The sequence below is a fragment of the Osmerus mordax genome, chromosome 1, assembly GCF_038355195.1.
Source record: "Osmerus mordax isolate fOsmMor3 chromosome 1, fOsmMor3.pri, whole genome shotgun sequence".
Taxonomy (NCBI): Eukaryota; Metazoa; Chordata; class Actinopteri; order Osmeriformes; family Osmeridae; genus Osmerus; species Osmerus mordax.
In genome coordinates, this window is record NC_090050.1 from 9,105,801 (window position 1) to 9,111,456 (window position 5,656).

The 5,656-nt window shown below is 46.7% G+C and overlaps 1 pseudogene; it reads right to left on the reverse strand.

The window, feature by feature from the left end:
* Positions 1 to 4,558: 4,558 nt before the first annotated feature.
* The window catches only part of LOC136950635 (plexin-A2-like), a 39,455-nt pseudogene continuing 38,357 nt past the window's right edge, over positions 4,559 to 5,656 (reverse strand).

Sequence of the window (5,656 nt, forward strand, 5' to 3'; positions counted from 1 at the left end):
CTTTTGAGGTTGTTGTGTCATCTGTTGGTCTTTTGGTGTCTGTGGAAGTGTGCGTGTCTGATCAGCTGTGTGATGTCCTGACTGTCTGTCTCTCACGCCATCTGTCTCTCTCTCTATATTTCTCTCACAATCTGTCTTTCTATATCTCTCTCACAATCTGTCTTTCTCTCTATAGCTCTCTCACAATCTGTCTTTCTCTCTCTGTGTGTGTTCTTGCACTTATAGCGATTCATGTTGTTTAATTGTAACTTGTTTAACTACATGCTCTTGTGGTTCTTCCCTTTGGCACTTATTTTGGTTGTTCACAATATGTGCTTCATGTTTTGGCTACCAGCAATGTTTTTTTGGGGGCTATCTTATTGTTATCAGTGACCTATGCACTTTGTAAAGCTCTCTCTTGGAAGTCACTTTGGATAAAAGCGTCTGCTGAATGAATAAATGTAAATGTAAAATGTGTCTTTCTCTCGTTCTCTCCCTCTCTTTTGCTCTCTCACCTTTCTCTCTGGCAGAAAGACGTGAAAAGAGCAGGCCGTTGGAGTTCAGTGCAGGGGGCACTCTGACAGTCAGCCTGGGGGGAGAAGCGGGGAGGGGAGAGGAGAGCCATAGTGGAGGGGGGGAGAGGAGAGGGAAGACAGGGCAGGGGGGAGAGGAGAGGAGGCAAAGGGGTGAAGAAGGAGAGTAGTGAAGGTGGCTATCTTAGGGGTCTGAGATGTACCTCTTGATCGAACTCCATCTCCTCTCCCTCCCCCCCATCCACCTCATTGCCCTTCCTTTCTACTCCTCTCTTTTTCTCTCCTGTGTTTTTCCTCTGCTCTTCCAATCCCTCCATCACTCTTTCCCTTCTCTTCCTCTCCTCATTCACCCCATAGCCCTCCCCCTCCTCCCTCCAAGCCCTTGAAAGGCTCTAAACATGAATAATGAATGCTTCCTATGGGAGGTAACTATGGTAAAGATCCCTATTTACATTTTGCAGAGGACACGTCACAGCAAACTCTGTTCTGCTCTGCCAGGACATGCAGTTTTCTCACCGCCTTTTGATTGGATATGAGTGGATGTTGGTAGGCAGGCAAAGCTGCTGGTTTTGTCTAGCTTAGTCCGTGACTGTCTGATTAGAGGGATGTGGAGAAGGCATCATTTATGCTGGTGGCCAAATCAATGAAAGATAAATTAACCAGATGAGAGAGGACTGGTCTGACTCTAACCGAGAGATAACTGCTAATCACAATGACATCATCAGGGACAGGACAGCCCTGCTCTGAGACTCCAGACAAAACCAATACGTGAAAAGGACCTTATTTAATTAGCATGCTAATGAAACATTAGCTTGATTAAAGCAGGGTGGGTGGGGTTCCTTGCCCTTCTACAGCCTCATCTCCACTAGCTCACTTCTACAGCCTCACCTCCACAGCCTCACTTTTACAGCCTCACCTCCACAGCCTCACTTCTACAGCCTCATCTCCACAGCCCTCACTTCTCCAGCCCCTAATGCCTCACCTCCACAGCCTCACATAACCATGATCCACAGGGTGAGTCTGGAAATCGTGGGCCCATGAATTATGAAAATCACCAAGCCTGTTTGGAATGTTTTAGTGTCTGCAGCTATCAGCACTGTTCTGGGTACTTTGGAGACAAGAGCAAGGACAACGACCAGACCTTCTGGCTGGCTCATCTCCAACCCTAGCACCTAGAACCACCTGAGGCAATATCACGTTGAGCATTGCTAGCCTTGTAAAAGTATCAACAAATTTCAACTGAGAATAATATCAAACAAACCTTTGTAGTTGTTTTTCTATCAATGTACGGTAGAAACATGTTCCGCCAGTAATCCTAGAAAAATGAGACTTCAAACTGTCTCCATCAGTTGAGCGGTTTATTGTATAAACAACAGTACAAAGTGAAATATTTGCTTGCAAAATAGGACTGTTTTTCTATGTACAATATTTATACAATAATATATAATTTAAAAAAGAGTAAACATTTAAATGTCTGACAGTATATTGCACAACACATCTATAAATAATCATTGTTAAAACTGGTTTAGGCTTCATTGCTCTCAGAAAACTCGAAAATGGAGATACAATGGATGTCTTTTTTTCCTTAGATTTTTTTCAAAATTTCCGAATTGCTGACAAGAATCAAAGTCCTTGGGGGCATGGGGGAGTGGGTGAGGGAGGTGGGTGAGGGAGCGGGGGTGAGGGGTGAGATCGGGGTGTGAATGTGGAAAAGAGGTTGAGGGAGGGGAGAGAGAGGGGGAGGTGGTGGTGGGGGGGGGGGGGGGTGGGAATGACAATGTGTGAGCAAACCATGTGACCAGGACTGGGCCCATGGCCAGGTTTATCTGGTGTAAAACTCCTCTAGGGTTAGGGTTAAGGTGAACTCTATTCCCTACAACTGAGTGGAACACAGCCATCATACGCACGTTCATGTCAGAGAGAATCTCTGAATCTTTTGGAGTTTGTAAATGCATTGTTGTAACGCGGTAAAACACTGGTAACTTCACAGTATTTTCCAGCTACTTTCTGCTCTTTTCTAGGTATGATGTTCTATATGAAAGGTTTGCTCATTGCTCTGACACAGACAACTGGTGCCCATAGATATGGTTGACCAGGATAGATAGACATGGATATTACAGAAACTGTATTTATAACATGGAAAACATGTCCTGGGGGAATAATTAGACAGATAGATAAACATGGACAGAAACAGGACAGAGATACAGTAGGTATAATCACACAGACATGACCAGAAACAGAGAGATAGACATAACCATCGATAGATAGACATGACCATAGACATGTCAGATTAGGCTTAGATAGAGTCATGTTGCCAGAGGGACAGTGGATGAATACTCAGGAGCAGAAAGAGATTGATCTTTGTGGTAGATTATCCAGACAAACAAGCCGACAAACACATAAAAACTCGTAAGACATTAAAACCCTGAATGAAGAAATCTCATGGATGGAGAGTTCCGTTCTCTATGTCCTCCTTTTCTTTTTCATTTTTGGAGACAAATACTTCAGCAGCGACACGCAGTAATAAAAAAAAAAAAAAAGCAATTTTCTACAAGTGGGGAAAGAATCGATTGAAAATCGGCAGGATTCGTTTTTTTTTCTTTTGTTTTGAAATCCTCGAGCAAAGACCTCTGTGGATCACATCGAGGAAGCCGGCAGAAGTATTAAAGATCCTAATAGAGATGGTTATAGAGACATTTACAGAAATCAACTTCAGTTCAAGTATCACATCCAATGTAAACACAGAATGCCCAAGAGGTTTTCTGTATACCACGTTGAGGCAAACTCAGAAGACAGCGTAATCCAAGCTCATGTGGTTTTTAATCATGGTGTTTAAAAAGCTTATGCTGGATATTCCATTTCTGTTCAGGTGCACAAATGTCTGGAAAGCCTGTCTACAGGCCAATGGTATTTATTACTCATACTTTCTACATGGTCTTTACATGAATGAAAGGTGATAAATATTACATTTGGCACTCTGAACCAGGGGATGGGGGGTCACAGAGCAGAAATGAGGTACTGAAAGGCAGTGACCTGCAGTTGACACTGAAGGTGACTGGGACTGTGATGTGTGTTGAGTGAGTCTCATGGTCATTGAGTCGTGATGGTTTGACTCCCCCTCCCCCCCCCCACACACACACTCACATAACCCCCCGCCCCGACACACACGTCAAATAGTCCCCTACCCATACGCTCGGAAACCAGATATGAAACCACCATACGTCTCTATGGTTACAGAGGAGATCATCTCTATGGTTCAGGTGACTGTGTGGAGGGTCGAGTGTGGGGGCCATGAGAGCAGGATGCTAGCACCTGCTGCTTCAGATGCAACGCCGCCCTCTTTGGATGCAGTTTTTGGTCACAAAAAGAACTACAATCGTGGAGAAAATTCAACAGCTTGCCTTTGGGCAGTCCTCTGGGGCTTGTAGTTCCATTTCGTTAGTTGAATGACTTGGACCTCTGACACAGTTCAAACAGTCTTCAGATCGGGGGTGAATGTGGGGAATGTCTTTACATATGCATGCAAACTGTCACACGTGTCACATCCTCCTCATCCAGAGTGGGCGGGCGGAGTTTAGACGTGGGTTTACCCATTTCATCTGGGTTCCACTGACCATGTGACGCCTCTACACGGCTGTTTGAAGACTTCACAACGCTGTGTAGATAAAACACACCCTTTGTAGCCAAAAACCAAACAGGGAAGTTCCACAGGTTGGTTCTTCACTTCTCTCTGTAGTTTTTGTTCTGTTCAGTAGGTCCATATCCACTTGTTGCAGGTCCAGATCCTTCCAGAGCTCCAGCCAATGGCACACAGTTAACATGATGATGCCAGCTACTAGACACGCCTCTCCCCCATGGGAGGAGCTTAGCGACTCCTCCCCCGGGTTTGGAGGGGCTATGCTACTCGTCGTCCTATAGGAATTTGTAATGGTGTCTTTGAAGCGATTCTTAAAAAAAAAAAAAAACATTCAGAAATGTGACTGTCTGTTGGTTCTTATACGATGGCAGCAGTCTACAGAGTCTGAATCTGTGTGTGTGTGTGTGTCTCAGCTGTCCACAGGCATGGCTGAGATGATCTGCTCCAATCTTGCAGGCCAGTCTCTGTTTCTGGGCCCTGTTCATCCTGCTTCAGAGCCTCAGTGATCTGACATGCAGACAGACAGACAAACAGGGAGACAAGCAGGTACGCTACTTTCAAGTCGACGCCTACGAAACATCTTTCTCTGTGTCATAACATATCATGGCATGATATGTTGCGGTGCGGTTGTGTAGATGTGTTGTGTCGACGTGTACTCACCTCTTGGCTGTACTTGCCGACGTAGGCGTAGATCTCGTGGAGGGCGCTGAGCACGTTGAACTCGTTGGAGTGGAGGCGGGCCTGCTCAGCCAAGTAGGCACTCATGTCCTGGTCACTGATGGCTGGCAGACGCTGGATGTCAGCATAGTACCTGGACACACACACACACTGTCAGCACCTAGCACACCTGAGGGAGAGTGTGTGTGTGTGTGTGTGTGTGTGTGTGAAGTCTATCTTAGACGTTCAACCTTTTTGGTTGACGCACACGAGAATACACACGGACATAAAACACACACACACACCGTGCGCCCCGCACACACTCGTCCCTCCCCTCCCCACCCAGCTCTTGTAGTGGGGGATGTCCTTTCCGACTTATCTGAGAGGGTGCGTTCGATTTGTCTGCCCTCAACCTCTCCACCCAGCTCTTGTAGTTGGGGATGTCCTTGGCGTAGAGCAGCTTGGTGGAGGGCGAGTCCTTCCCAAGGCGGTGCTCCGAGGTGGAGCAGGAGTCCATGAAGGTCTGGGCCACCACAGACAGGCATGGCGTCCGTGATGCTGTTTCTTGTGGATGTCGAACACAAACTGGGGGTTCTTGATCACGTTCACCCAGAACCTCAGGGGGAGGCTGGGGGGAGGGAGGGAGGGAGGGAGGGAGGGAGGGAGGGAGGTAGGTAGGTAGGTAGGTAGGTAGGTAGGTAGGTAGGTAGGTAGGTAGGTAGGTAGGTAGGTAGGTAGGTAGGTAGGTAGGTAGGTAGGTAGGTAGGTAGGAAGGAAGGAGAGGAAGGAAGGAAGGAAGGAAGGAAGGAGGGAGAGAGGAAAGAAAGGAGAGATGGAAGGAAGGAAGGAG